The sequence below is a fragment of the Procambarus clarkii genome, chromosome 15, assembly GCF_040958095.1.
Source record: "Procambarus clarkii isolate CNS0578487 chromosome 15, FALCON_Pclarkii_2.0, whole genome shotgun sequence".
In the NCBI taxonomy this organism is placed as follows: Eukaryota; Metazoa; Arthropoda; class Malacostraca; order Decapoda; family Cambaridae; genus Procambarus; species Procambarus clarkii.
The window spans coordinates 51,049,425-51,065,515 of NC_091164.1; the positions used below are offsets into that span (position 1 = coordinate 51,049,425).

Consider the following 16,091-nt stretch of genomic DNA (forward strand, 5'->3'; position numbering starts at 1 on the left):
ATGTGCTCTTTAACTCTATACAATAATCTATTAAGCACCATTCTCTCAAAGGTTTTGCACATGCAACTGGTCAGTGAGATGGGACGGAAAGCATCAGGTTGGCCAGGCTTTGGTACAGGTACCGTAAGACTGGTGGTCCATGATACAGGCAACTGCCCAGAGACATAGCTGGCATTAAACAATTCTAATAATGGGTTACCGGGTACACGATGTAGGAGTCTTAGAATATCATAGGTGATACCGTCCTCACCAGGAGCAGTGCTACTGCCCCTGGAGAGGGCTGCATCCAATTCATAATCTGTATATGGAACATCACATTCATCATGTTGCTTGCTCAACATGAAATTTATGAGAGAATTTCTGTCTGTGGACCTCGCCTGCAATTTCTCCCCAGTGCTAGCTGATAGCATTCCAAGGCTGGAAACCTGAGCCTATTTTGCAATTAACTGATTGGCTTTCTGTAGCGGGTTTGGGTGTGAAACTTGTCTACTATTTTTACCAATAATTTTGTTTATGCCTTTCCAGGCTTTGCCCAGGGGAGTATGCAGGTTAAGTCCACTAACAAAACCCTCCCATTCATTTTGTCTCAGTTCAGTCATTCTCTCCCTTGCCGCTGCAAGCGCGGCCTGAAACAGTTTTAACATTTGAGGAGTTCTAAGGCTCTTATATGCTTTACCTGTCTGTCTAGCAATTGATTTAAGCTCTTTCAGTTTAGCATCATCATAGTACTGGTTGTGTCTGACCTGTTTACCAGTACTTCTTTTAGTTTGGCGTGACTCACTATTTTTGATGGCCTCATAGGTATATGGGTACATCCGGTCTCTTACCCTCGACCGCGTCGGTACCTTTATGGTCAGGAAGCCACGGATATTTACAATGGGGCTCGGTCAGTCAATATGATTCCTTTGACATCACTCAACTTATGTATTCTGTTCTCGTATTGACAATTTGAATGATATCAAGAATATTTTGAATATCTTCTGACATAGATGGTGCTGTAGTTGATTGTTGTTCATGACCTGTCCAGTGGGTCGAGACTGGTCTCATTAGCATCTCTCAGATTAGTGGGAAGAAATTCTTGCTGCAAGAATGTGTGTTCTCAGAGCTAACTAGGGTAACTAAAATACTTATTTCCTAAATAAATACTTTAATTGTAAATATTTGAAAATATATGGTATGTTTCCGAATTTCTGACGATATAAAACATATTGTGGTTTATAATTAAGTTCTTAATAGTGATCCTATCCTGCATCATAATTTACATAATATTTACTTCTGTTTTGTGTATTAAAATTACTACTTTTTATGTTAATTTATTTCTGTAAATGATGATGATGATAAAGTTCAATAAATGTAAGTAAGAACATAAGAATGAAGGTAACTGCAAAAGACTTATTGGCCCATACGAGGCAGCTCCTCGTATGGAGCTGCCTTTGATAAGTAATTACCAAAGAAGGCACCAAGCCGGGAAGGCTGTGTAGCACAATCAAATAAGTCAACTGCTCCTGAAGAGGACGGTATTACTTACAGTTTACTGAGATTAGTCTCACAAGTACCAGGTAATCCACTTTTAGTGTTGTACAGAATGAGTTTAAGTGAAGGAGTATTACCTGATGATTGGACAGTGTCAATGTTCCCATCCCCAAAGCACACTCAGATAATTATAGACCCATATCTCTAACATAATTTTGTCTATTAGCACAGTTTTCGGCGTGAAGGCATTGAGTAGATCTCGGCAATACAAGAAGTTTCAAGCTAAACTTTCTAATATGCTACACTCACCTGAGGTCCGTAGAAGAGCGAAATCTGATTATGCATTTTGGTTCTACAAGGTAGCCAACTCCATCAAAATATTAAATATGTACCCAACTCAATTAACGATTAATCAACCAATTACTCCATGGGATAACTTGGATCTAGCAGTTGATTTTGTAAATGCACCCAAGAAAGATAATGTACACTCTACATTATTAAAACAGTTAACACTGAAAAGCATCACTGAGAGTACTCAGGGTATGGGTAACGATGTGTGTCAGTGCTATACCGACGGTTCTGTAGAAGAAGGTGGACGATGTACTGGATGCGCATGTAATATATTTGAACAATCTTCTCACGTACATACAGCAATGAAGCGCGTCAATGATTGGGCAAGTACAACTCAAACCGTACTTGCAGGCATATACCTTGCCACGGAATTTTTAAAAGACAAAGGCAGTGGACTTATATACTGTGATTCGCAGAGTGAACTCCTGGTATTGAACGCACATAGTAGTGACACCCAGAAAATAGTCAGTGATATTCGAATGAATATTTTAGCTGCCAGAGAAAAGAAATTTGAAATTAAATTCCTATGGATACCATCACATGTTGGCATCTCAAGGCATGACACTGTTGATATGCTTGCAAAGACAGCCTGTAGAAAACCAGTGGTAGAAATTGATATGGGTGTTTCATTAGCAGTGACAAAGAGAATACTTAAGCAAACATCTAATGAAAATCTCACCGACCTAACAAATTCACAAAGACCTGAAAGTTGTAGCATTAAATATTATGATAGATATCGTGCGGAGACATTCACATACAGGATTAATGGAACAAGAACCCAGCAATGTGATGTTATAGTGGCCAGAATACGCTTGGGATATAGACGTATCTGGCAGCTTTCTCAAAACCCAAATGTCGAGTACACAATGTGTCAACTTTGTGAAAGAGAAAATATGCACTCCCTTGAACATTATATTGTAGAATGTCCCATACTGACTGACTTTCGCCCTCCTGGGCTAAGGTATGCTGAACTGTGTAATTACTATTTGAGTACTGGAACACTTGATGATATATTGAACTTGTACCCTAGATTGACCATGTAACGTATCAATTATACAATGAATGTATGTGATGTAACTCTATAACCTGAGCTTGTGAAAGCACCTTAATCACCTTCAGTGATTAAGTGCTTAATTGCACACTAGTTTCTCTATCAGTTATCTCACCTTGTCAAAGTAAAAGAGACAAATATATGTGTATGTATGTGTGTATATATATGTATATGTACGCATACGTCTGTGTGTTTATATGTATGTGTATAAAGTATATGTGGAAGCTGGTCAGAATTCAATTTCACCTTTGTAAATGCACGTTAATGACACTATGTAAAAGACACATCGAACACTTTATGTAGGGCATACGTAAATCTGTGTATTTATGTATTTACGTATGTAGCTTAGCCTAGCATTTTAAAAACACTACAATCACCTTCTGTGGTTGATTGTTCAATAAATCCCTGAACTATATGTTTAACAAATCTCTAACCCTATCAATGGAGTTAGTTAGTTTAGTTCTTATATTATGCACCCTATACCCATCTTGTGGGCGGTAGTGGAAAGGGTTAGAGTCCATGGCGGACTGAAGAAAATGTATATATGCTGGTTAGCATTGTTAATGTGTGGCCACGTCTGTGGTAGAAAATAATACAAAAAATCAAATAAAGGTATTATTGAAACTTTATAGGAAAACATTAAATCCTAAATATATCTTTAATATTATACTTGAAATATTGTATACTTTGCTCTCTCCATCGTACTTCTGCACCTGCTGGCAAGTGGTTCGGTGCAGTGTGCAGGTGATGTTCATTACTGGGTGAGCTGGCAGATGGTGCTCACCTGCCAGCTCACCCAACGAAAATTTGGTTTTTAATACACTTACACATTTATTGGGTCTTTCCTTCACCTTCATTCAAGCACTAGGGTATTACAGTAAGTGTTTTAATTATAATATTTATTAACGTTATTATTTTTAATTTTATTATTATTAGTATTATTATTAACAGGAGAGGAGTGTGTGTGTGTGGGGGGGGGGGTATAATGGTACACATGTCCACATCCCAATGCCCGCCCTTCCAGGACTGGGGGTGCGGGGGTGTACAATAAACTATACCCACATCCGGCGGCAGCTTGTCGAAGGCGGAAGTGTAGCCTAGACAATTTGTCATGATAATTAGTGATGACTCTTATTTTGATTATGGGTCCGTAATCCAGTTAAGCTTTTATTCTTAATTTATATTACAATGCTGGTAAAATACACTTCTTGATGATGAGTATGGAGTACAAATGAACTCATTGTGTACCCAAGTTCAAGTTCAAGTATGTTTATTGAGATAAGCAATAAATACATCTCAAAGGGATAGAGTAGCTTAGGCTATTTCAACCCCCCTCTAATTCAAGTCCCTCAAGGGGCGCACAAATACTGTGACTACAAATAGACAAATAACATTACAAGAATCCAAACAAGAATTGTGTACCCTATACTCACAGGATGAATATAGGGTACACAATAAACTACCACTCACATCATGGGTATGGGTTGCACAAGAAACTATCGCGCAGTGGATGAATATGGAGAGCAAAGTAAACAAAGATTCACACGATGAGAAAAGGGTTGCGCAATGTCCTATGACTCACAGAATGAGTATTAGCTGCACAATAAACTACAGGTCACAGGATAAGTATGGGTTGCACAATAAATTACAGGTCACAGGATGGGTATGGGCTGCACAAACTACCGGTAACAGGATGAGTATGGGATGCACAATAAATTTACGGGTCACAGGATGAGTATGGGTTGCACAAACTACTGGTAACAAGATGAGTATGGGATGCACAATAAATTACCGCACAGAGGATGAGTGTCGGGTGCACAAACTGGTTGGGTAAATGGAAATGGTTGGGTACATTTCCTTTCACCTAATGCGACTATTCATGTGTCCGGACACCGGCGATTGTGTGGTATTGGCTATTTATTTAACCATAACTTTGCATTCATTTAATAATTATATTAAGATATGTTTTCCTTGAAATGTAGTTACATTATCGTCTACATGGCTTTATTCTGACATAAAGACCTATGGCGTTACTTTGCATATATGCAAAGTAATTATAAAATTGATTGGCTTGTGTGGAGGCCTTCACACTCCCTGAGCGAGCCATCAACTATAAAAAGGCATATATCTTAACTTTCAATTCAGTTATATTTATGCCAAAGTATTAACATGCAGCTTATATTTATGTCTTTATGATGACATAGAAAACTTCGTTTATTACAATATCTAGATTAAATTAACATTGATCTTCGGAAGGTCATAGTTCCCATATCGGTAAGGAGAGCGTCGGCCATGAAGCCTTGTTTAAAGTATGAATATTTTTCCTCTCTAATAAGGTATAATCTCTGTGATGGATTCACAAAAACTATTTTATATCTGCCTTTCTGATAACATATACAAATATAATCTTTATTTGTGAATATTTGTTAATTAAGCAATATATCAGAGGGCGTGTAGGGTTCGGTGTTCAATGAACGAAAAGGACTGGATCACTGTGTACAGGAGGCTGATATGGCAGCAAACACTCTCCTGGCGACCATATTTCTTGGATAAGTCGCTCCACACAATTGTCGCTTGGACCGTCGACTTCCTATGGCGTCACCTCTCACATATTTACGTCTAATTTCGTTATGAAATTAGATTATTTCAGAGTAAAAATAGGTTTGATCATGTTCTATGTGTAACACCAACATTATAGTAAGTAAATATGCCATATTTCTTCATTACTTACGTAATGCTAGGACGATTTGGGTAGTTTTGGCCTGATTTGGGGTGATTGGGGTAATTCTATGGACCGGTACAGACTGAACGACAGAGCAACTCTCTCTCAGATCAATGTTTATTTCACGTAAATTCGTTAATAAACACAAATGTTTTATATGTCTTAAGCAAGATAGAAATATGAGCTTCATTTTAAATACATTACAATAGACATATTTATAGCTCAAGTGAAGATACATATGTTTTTATAGTAGCGCTCAGTAGCTTGTCGGGCATGGAGTGCAGACGCCTACGCACTTCAGATTCAGATGTTTATTCAGGTAAGGTATATACATACAAGTGATGTTACATTAATGGATTGATATATAGATAGAGCTAGTACATACAATGCCTAAAGCCACTATTACGCAATGCGTTTCGGGCAAGAAAACATAATATCTAGAACTTAATACTAATTGAGCATAAAGAATAAAAGATGTTGAGAACAAATACAAATAAAGATAAAAATAAAGGGGGAACATGACTGAAAAAGCAGCACAAATACAATAGGTTGACAAACAGTGTTGATAAAAAAAAAAAGAAAATAACAGACATGGGTTGACAATAGAGGAGTGAGGTAGATTACAGGGAATTTATTAGGTAGTGTTTAGTTTTTATCTTAAACTGGTTGAGAGAGGTACAGTCTTTAACATGGTTGGGAAGGTCATTCCACATTCTGGGCCCCTTGATTTGCAGAGCATTTCTAGTTTGATTAAGACGTACTCTAGGAATATCAAAACTGTATTTATTTCTGGTGTGGTGCTCATGGGTTCTGTTACAACCTTCTATGAAGCTTTTAAGATCAGGATTGGCATTATAGTTTAGCGTTTTATATATGTATAATACACATGAGAGAATGTGCAGTGACTTAATATCTAACATATTAAGAGATTTGAGTAGGGGTACCGAGTGATGTCTGGGGCCAGAGTTGGATATTGTTCTAATAGCGGCTTTGTGTTGGGTAATTACTTGCCGATATATTGTATAATTAACAAAGATACGCTAATAAAGCCTAAAATCTTATATGCCTCCAGAAAGACCGAGATATGAACATTATTATGATTGCACCAAATGAATTATATCATGTTCGAGAACAAAGATATATCAATTTTAAATTAAGTTTCGACTCTTGCTCGGGCGAGAGAGATGGGGCGACTCTCGCCCCATCTATTGGGGATTTTGTCCACTAAAGACCCACAGCTACTCAAACTCTCCTAGCATTATTTAGGTAATGAAGTAATATGGTATATAAACTCACTATAATGTGGGTGTTGAATGCAGAACATGAGAAAACATATATTTACTCCAAACTAATATAATTTCATTATGAAATAAGTACCCAGCAAACACAGAACGTTTGTGGACGTTTTTAAATGGTTCCACAAAGGTAATACTGTAACTTTTGACATAAATACGTATATCTGACATTCTTAAAACCAAAGGATATAACTAAAAACATATATTCTTATGACACAGTTTTTTAAGATTTATGTAAAAATTTAAAAATAATAGTAAATGCTATGGTATTATAATGTTTTCATGCTTTATATTTAAGAATAAATAATTTTCAGTCAACATTTAGTTTTTTTTGTTTACTTTCTGTAAAGCTATCCAATTTACGTTCTTATAACATAAATATAACATTTATATGACGTCAGTATAACGTTATTTACACGACATCATTACGTTATTATGATGTTATATTAACGTATAATTCCTGTGTGAAAACCAGAATATATATTGAACTTTATGTTTTAAACATTGTAAAGTTATCATAAAACTTGGATTAGACGGTAAGCATGCTTTACTTATGAAAATATACAAACAAATCAACAAAAACATTTTAACATAAAAAACATAAACATAACATAAATTAATTGCATGCATGGGAGTTAACTGGAACTCTGTAATATTGCATACATGAACCTTAAGGTACAAACCCAGTGTATTTACTCATACAGTTCTTTCCTAAATCTAAATTTTTCCAATTTTTACACTTTGTTTCGAGTTCTGTCTTGTGTTGCTACTTTTAATACCCCATTAATGTCCCCTTTGTTATGTCCATTCATCCCATTGTGCACCTCTACCATATATCACTCCTAATTCTTTGCTTTTCTAGAGAATGTAATATAAGCTTTGACAATCTTTCTTCATATGACAGGTTAACAGGTAGAACAAAGATTACCATTTATATATGGATAACCATTATAAGTCGGTTTGAATGAGTGAATTGCTGCTTGAAGATAGGTATATACACGTGTGGTACTATCAGATTGCATCGTGGTGAGCCTAAAACCCTTCAGATCCAAGCAAAGGGTAAAATGCCAGCAGATACAATTGCGAACACATTGATACCAAAATGAAAGACATATGACGAGAATTGAGGTAACCAAAGTGAAAAGTGTGTTCACATTACATTGCACTAGAGTGCTCCCAGGTTACTTTCTCTCACTTTCTCTGTTTTGTGTGGATGGTCCGCCGTGCTTTCATCACGTCAGCGGGTGGAGCACGCTGCTGTTTTTGACATTTCATGCATAAATTCCGGTTGGAAATTCTATTGCGAACACATTGATACCAAAATGAAAGACCTAGGATGACAATTGAGGTGACCAGAATGAAAAGAGTGTATACATTTTATCGCTCTTGTGCGCTCCCTGGTAACACGCTCTCGCTTTCTCTGTTTGTTGCGGATGGTAAGCCGGGCTTTTGGAGTTTATATGCCTTTAGTCCTGTAGAGAATTCTATTGCGAACACATTGATGCTAAATTGAAAAACCTAGGATGAGAATTGAGGTAACAAAGTTGAAAAGGGTATACACTTTTCAGTATTATCACGCTCAGCTTTCTTTTTCTGGTACCCTTGGCCTACATTCATCTTGTCGGCGGGTGGAGCGCGCTGCTGTCTTTGACATTATATGCACATAGTTCTGTTGGGAATTCTATTGCGAACGCATTGATACCAAAATGAAAGACATAGGACGAGAATTAAGGTGACAAAGTTGAAAAGAGTATACACTTTTCAGTATTTCCGCACACTACCAGGGAATGTCCAAAAAAAAATGGAGAGAGTGGAGGGGTAACTTGCTCAAAACGCGAAATTGTTTGGGGAGATTAACTTTCGTTCAATACTATTATGCAAGAGGAGCGACACATCTATGGTTCATCCAATAAAATCAGCAGACTTCTAGATGTTACTACTGCTCGGCTTAGACTCGGTTACAAGTATTTCTGGGAATTCTCATTATCTGCCGATGTAGACCTGACCAAATGTTAACTGTCAACAAAATTATTCGCACACCCTCCGTCACTATGTGATAGTGAATTCAGAGACAATTTTATAACCAATGTACCAACGATGTGTCAATATTTCATTCAAAATTATCTGGTACCAGAAATTTTAGCCAAATATCCCCAGTTTGCTAACTGTAAGTAGTAACAAAGTGATTGTAACCTATCCACCGCTGCCCACTGGATGGGGGGCGGTGTGCAGGACAAACATATCAATTGTGACACTAGCTCTCCACATATGTCAGTTGCTTAATTTAGAAACTGTACTTGTGATCGATCTCGAACCCATTGTTGATGTGACGACTTATACTGAATTTTGTAACTAGCTCATCAAGATTGTAACTTGCTTAGCTAAATGAATTGTGGGGTTCAGTCCCTGAGCCCATTATGTGCCTCTGCAACCCTTTCCACTACCGCCCACAAGATGGGTATGGGATGCATAATAAATGAACTAAACTAACTTTAAGGCATCCTGAAAGAAAGCTTGGAGGGTTTGAAAAATTGCAGAACGAAGCCGTGAGGATAATCCTTGGGTGCCCTCGTACCACAAAGATACTTAATATGAGAAAGGAACTTAATATTCCGAGCGTTGTTTATCGTGTTACTGAAAATAACTGTCAAATTGGTATAAAAATGCTTAGGCTAGCTCATCCTAACCCTTGCACAGAAGCCCTCCAGAATTTCTTTATTGAATGTTGAAAACAACCCTCAAGTTGACTATTTCCGTAACAGCATGCACTCCTGTATGCTAATCCCCACAATCACCAAGCCCACCCGAGTCACTCAAACATCTGCCACTACCCTGGATCACCTTTGGACTAATATAACAGCTCCCCTTACATCTGGGGTAATTTATGACAGAACAACTGACCACTATCCTACTTTCCTCATAGCAAACATTGACACATCACCACCAGAAACCAAAAAACTTTCATTCAGGCTACATAGTGAATCAGCTTTAGGCAATCTCTCTAATGCACTTCACAATATTAACTGGGAATCTGAATTTAATAATTCACAGGATATAAACTCATCAACTAACCTCTTTCTCTACAAAACTCTAAGCCTCTACAACACTCACTGTCCCCTCCTTACCAAACAAGTAACTGATAAAAGAAAAAATAACCCGTGGCTCACAAGTGGCATAATTAAATCAATCAACAAAAAACATGAATACGAAAAGAAATTTAGGAGTGGCCTAATTCCAATGGAAGTAGTTAAAAGGTACTCGTCAGTGCTTACCAGTATCATAAGAAAAGCAAAACTTTCATATTATGAGACTAGATTCAAAGAAGCAAAAGGCAACATGAAAAGCACATGGAATACCATCTCTAACATCCTGGGAACTAAACAACACTCCCACAACCAGATAACACTCTCTAAGGATGGCCTTACACTGTCATCTGACTTAGAAATGGCGAATGAATTTAATAGCTTCTTTTCATCGATTGGTGCTAACCTTGCAAGTAAAATCCCACAGACTCAGACACATATCAACACATATCTCTCAGGCAGCTATCCAAACTCTCTTCTCCTCTCACCAGTCAGCCCGTCAGATGTTGTGTCCATCATACATTCACTAAAAACCAAAGCTGGGAACATCAGTGAAATCCCATCCATTGTATACAAGAGCGCCTCCCATATGCCCTTGCACCACCTATAGCTCTGCTGTTCAACAAATCCCTTGAGTGTCATACATTCCCTGATATCCTTAAAAACGCAAGAGTAACGCCAGTTCATAAAGGAGCTAGTGGATTATGTTGCATCTCTGCTTGCCTTGATGACTGAAAGAAAGCTTAAAGGGCTTGAAAACTTGCAGAACGAAGCCTTGAAGATAATCCTTGGATGTCCCTAGTACCACAAAGATACTTAACATGAGGAAGGAACTTAATATTAACTTAATAATAGAATATGAGTGCATATTCTACTGCATTACTATTTGTAATGATCCTCATATTGTGCTTCAGTAATCCAATGTATAACCCTGAGATGTTTTCCTAATTGTACTTAGGATTCCTTGTTCATTATTGTGTATTGTTCTGATCTGCTTTTGTGTCAAATTCTTGCATCGTACCTGTAAACAATTTTTTGACAATTTTACTGTAATTATCCTACTTAAAATCATCTGTACTTGTAAAGTAAAGCTGTAATGTACCTGTTAAACACTTTTTATCAATTTTACATTTAATTATTTCTCTAAAACTCTGTTTAAGAATTTGCTCAAAGATTAGTTTAAGGACTTGCCCGAAACTCTATATATGCAAGCTAGTGGTTTTACAAGATTATAATTCTAACTTAAGCTCTATGTTGTGTCTTAACCCCCCAATGTACGTTCTTGTATATATATAAATAAATAAAATAAATAAATAACGAGGGATCGAGGCATTAATGCGCAGTACGTGCTTCCCTCATCTGTGACGTCACAGCGCCATCTGACGACAGCATAAACACAGGCGGCCATTTTATGTTCCACCAAGATTAAAAAAAAAAAATAATTTTGCCCCGAGGGGCGAGTTTATTGGGCAGCGCCCAATGTGTTCGCAATAGAATGTTCTACAAGAACATGTATAAAATAAGTGACACAGAGATTATTGATGTGTGTATTTGTGTGGGTGATTATAAATATGCATGTGTATGTATATATGTATACGTATATATATATATATATATATGTACATGTATGTATGAGAGTGTGTACATGTATATATAACATTAATAATTTTGTAACTAGCGTCAAAAATTGTTATTTGCTTAGCTAAACAAACTAGAGAGTTCAGTTCCTGAACCCATTATGTGCCTCTGTAATCCTTTACACCACCGCCCACGGGATGGGTATGGGGTGCATAATAAAGAAAGATATTGAAATAATAAGGGTATGAAATGTATCAACATAAAACATTAATGTTAATGGCCATCAGGTAAAATCAGGTTATTATTTGTAAAGAATTTAAATGAGTTAAACTAAATACGAACTTAATATGTTTTGCTAACGCAAAAATATATTCCCGAGGTATTGTAATTGCAAATAAATATTTAATACAATTATTTGTATCATTTTTTTTATTTTAGATTTCCGTATTGCTTGATAATATATAATAGCGTTTAGATAATGCTAGCGCTGGACATTCTTTAGGCTCGTTGCATGTTGTGGTAGTCGCCGCCATTTTAAAACCGTGTCGAGAGGGACGGCTGCTGGCTTATCCACAAAATCCTGCTGCATCTTCAATAGTTAAGGTAACTGTTTTCTTTTATTTGCTCTTAGACATGTGTAGTATATATATAAGCTTGTGGTGGTAGGCTGGATGGTGTGTTGATGGCCCTGGAGGCGTGTTGATGGCCTGGAGGCGTGTTGATGGCCCTGGCTGGATGGTGTGTTGATGGTGGTGTTGTGTTGATGGCCCTGGAGGTGTGTTGATGGTGGTGTTGTGTTGATGGCCCTGGAGGTGTGTTGATGGTGGTGTTGTGTTGATGGCCCTGGAGGTGTGTTGATGGTGGTGTTGTGTTGATGGCCCTGGAGGTGTGTTGATGGTGGTGTTGTGTTGATGGCCCTGGAGGTGTGTTGATGGTGGTGTTGTGTTGATGGCCCTGGAGGTGTGTTGATGGTGGTGTTGTGTTGATGGCCCTGGAGGTGTGTTGATGGTGGTGTTGTGTTGATGGCCCTGGAGGTGTGTTGATGGTGGTGTTGTGTTGATGGCCCTGGAGGTGTGTTGATGGTGGTGTTGTGTTGATGGCCCTGGAGGTGTGTTGATGGTGGTGTTGTGTTGATGGCCCTGGAGGTGTGTTGATGGTGGTGTTGTGTTGATGGCCCTGGAGGTGTGTTGATGGTGGTGTTGTGTTGATGGCCCTGGAGGCGTGTTGATGGCCCTGGAGGTGTGTTGGTGGCCCTAGCTGGAGGTGTGTTGATGGCCCTATATATTATATTAGGAATATCAGAGGTCCCAGGACAATTATTGTGCATGTGTAGTATGTATATTTATGTAGTATATTTGGCATATTTAATGGCATTTAGTTAAGGCCACTTAGTGGCATGTCTCTGCACCGTTTCCAGTTTGTTGATATGCTTTCTAAGATATGGGCACCATACAACTGCTGCATACTCCAACTTTGGTGTAACAAAAATTGTGAACAATTTCAAAATTTTCAAAATTTCAATTTCAAAATTTCAAAAAATGCATTTTTATATCATTAGTATTGAATAATAATAATGCAAATAATTGACTTATAAATGATGTACAATTAATTGGTAGGTGATATTATATTATTAATATTTTTTCATTCTTGCAAAGCCTTAACAAAGCCATTAACATGTTAATATAAACTTGATCACCTTCCACTTATTTTCTCATGTGCTACCTACATGTACAAAACCTTATTCCTAAATGCATATTTTGTTCTGAAGCTTGTCCTTTATATGTTGTGTATCACCATCTCTGGAGAGTTTTATCTGATTGATGTATAAATTACTTTTAATTTTACAGAATATTATTGTTATACTGAATTTATTATTATATAAATAACTTAATTTTACAGAATCATCTATCAACGCACATCCACAAGTTGAGGAGGAGGATGTGACCTTCCAGATTTCTCAAGTACTGAAACATAGACCAAACAGGCCTGGTGGATCTAGGTACAAGGTAAAATAATTTAAATTTTTTTTTTTTTTTCCTAATTGTCCGATATATATATATATATATATATATATATATATATATATATATATATATATGTCGTACCTAGTAGCCAGAACGCACTTCTCAGCCTACTATGCAAGGCCAAATTTGCCTAATAAGCCAAGTTTTCCTGAATTAATATATTTTCTATAATTTTTTTTTATGAAATGATAAAGCTACCCATTTCATTATGTATGAGGTTAATGTTTTTTTATTGGAGTTAAAATTAACGTAGATATATGACCGAACCTAACCAACCCTACCTAACCTAACCTAACCTATCTTTATAGGTTAGGTTAGGTTAGGTAGTAGAGAAAGTTAGGTTAGGTTAGGTAGGTTAGGTAGTCGAAAAACAATTAATTCATGAAAACTTGGCTTATTAGGCAAATCGGGCCTTGCATAGTAGGCTGAGAAGCGAGTTCTGGCTACTAGGTACGACATATATATATATATATATATATATATATATATATATATATATATAATATATATATATATATATATATATATATATATATATATATAGTGTGTGTGTGTGTCGTACCTAGTAGCCAGAACGCACATCTCAGCCTACTATACAAGGCCCGGTTTTCCTAATAAGCCAAGTTTTCATGAATTAATGTTTTTTCGACTACCTAACCTAACATTTTCAGCTACCTAACCTAACCTATAAAGATAGTTTAGGTAGGGTTGGTTAGGTTCGGTCATATATCTATATTAATTTTAACTCCAATAAAAAAAGAATTGACCTCATACATAATGAAATGGATAGCTTTATCATTTCATAAGAAAAAAATAGAGAAAATATATTAATTAATGAAAACTTGGCTTATTAGGCAAATCGGGCCTTGCATAGTAGGCTGAAAAGTGCATTCTGGCTACTAGGTACGACATATATATATATATATATATATATATATAGTTATAGTTAGTGTGTGTGTAAATACCTAAGTGTAGTTACAGGATGAGACCGTCTTCCCAGCACTCTTTGTCATATAACGCTTTGAAACTACTGACAGTCTTGGCCTCCACCACCTTCTCACCTAACTTGTTCCAACCGTCTACCACGCTATTTGCGAAAGTGAATTTTCTTATATTTCTTTAGCATCTGTGTTAAGCTAGTTTCAATCTATGACCTCCTGTTCTTGAAGTTCCAGGTCTCAGGAAATCTTCGCTGTCGATTTTATCAATTCCTGATACTATTTTGTATGTAGTGATCATATCACCTCTTTCTTCTGTCTTTTAGTTTTGGCATATTTAATGCCTCTAACCTCTCCTCGTAGCTCTTGCCCTTCAGTTCTGGGAGCCACTTAGTAGCATGTCTTTGCACCTTTTCCAGTTTGTTGATGTGCTTCTTAAGATATGGGCCAACTTCTGTTGTTGGGCACCACACAACAGCTGCATATTCTAGCTTTGGCGTAACAAAAGTCATGAACAATTTCTTTAGTATATCGCCATCCATGTATTTAAACGCAATTCTAAAGTTAGAAAGCGTAGCATAGGCTCCTCGCACAATATTCTTTATGTGGTTCTCAGGTGATAGTTTTCTATCTAGAACCACCCCTAGATCTCTTTCTTTATCAGAATTCTTTAAAGATTTCTCACATAATGTATAGGTTGTGTGGGGTCTATGTTCTCCTGTTCCACATTCCATAACATGGCATTTATTAACATTAAATTCCATTTGCCAAGTGGTGCTCCATATACTTATTTTATCCAGGTTTTCTTGAAGGGCATGACAATCATCTAAATTTCTTATCCTTCCTATTATCTTAGCATCATCAGCAAACATGTTCATGTAATTCTGTATACCAACTGGTAGATCATTTATGTAGACAATAAACATCACTGGTGCAAGAACTGAACCCTGTGGTACTCCACTTGTGACATTTCTCCAGTCCGATACATTGCCTCTGATTACTGCCCTCATTTTTCTATCAGTCAGAAAATTTTTCATCCATGTTAGAAGCTTACCTGTCACCCCTCCAATATTTTCCAGTTTCCAGAACAACCTCTCTATGTGGAACTCTGTCGAATGCCTTTTTTAGGTCCAGATAGATGCAGTCAACCCAACCATCTCTTTCCTGTAATATATCTGTTGCTCGATCATAGAAACTGAGTAAATTCGATACACAGGATCTTCCAAATCGAAAACCATACTGTCTGTCTGAAATTATATCATTTCTCTCCAGGTGTTCTACCCATTTAGTTTTAATTATTTTTTCCAATATTCCAATTCCAATTTTTTCCAATAATGTGTGTGTGTGTATGTATATTTGTGTTGTTGAATATGACCGAAAGTCATAGTCTTTCTGCCCCTCTCCTTACTGCTATTGTTGTTTCTCGCATCTTTGTATTGCTTGTATGTTTGGGCAATTTTTCCCTTTTTCCTAGTTCTGCATCTCTGCTTTAGTATAAATTTTGTTGTGCCATTATCATATATTTCACAAAACTTGACATACATCTCATTTACTTCATGTCCTAACAGCAAGTGTT

At 36.9% G+C, this 16,091-nt stretch overlaps 1 long non-coding RNA gene across 1 annotated transcript in view; it reads left to right on the forward strand.

Annotated features, from left to right (window-relative positions):
- Positions 1-11,444: 11,444 nt before the first annotated feature.
- LOC138365153 (uncharacterized) overlaps positions 11,445-16,091 on the forward strand; it is a 5,698-nt gene continuing 1,051 nt past the window's right edge. Inside the window, exons 1-2 of the long non-coding RNA XR_011228700.1 lie at positions 11,445-12,156; positions 13,453-13,559. This is a non-coding gene — a long non-coding RNA (uncharacterized lncRNA). The remainder of the gene's footprint in view (positions 12,157-13,452; positions 13,560-16,091) is intronic.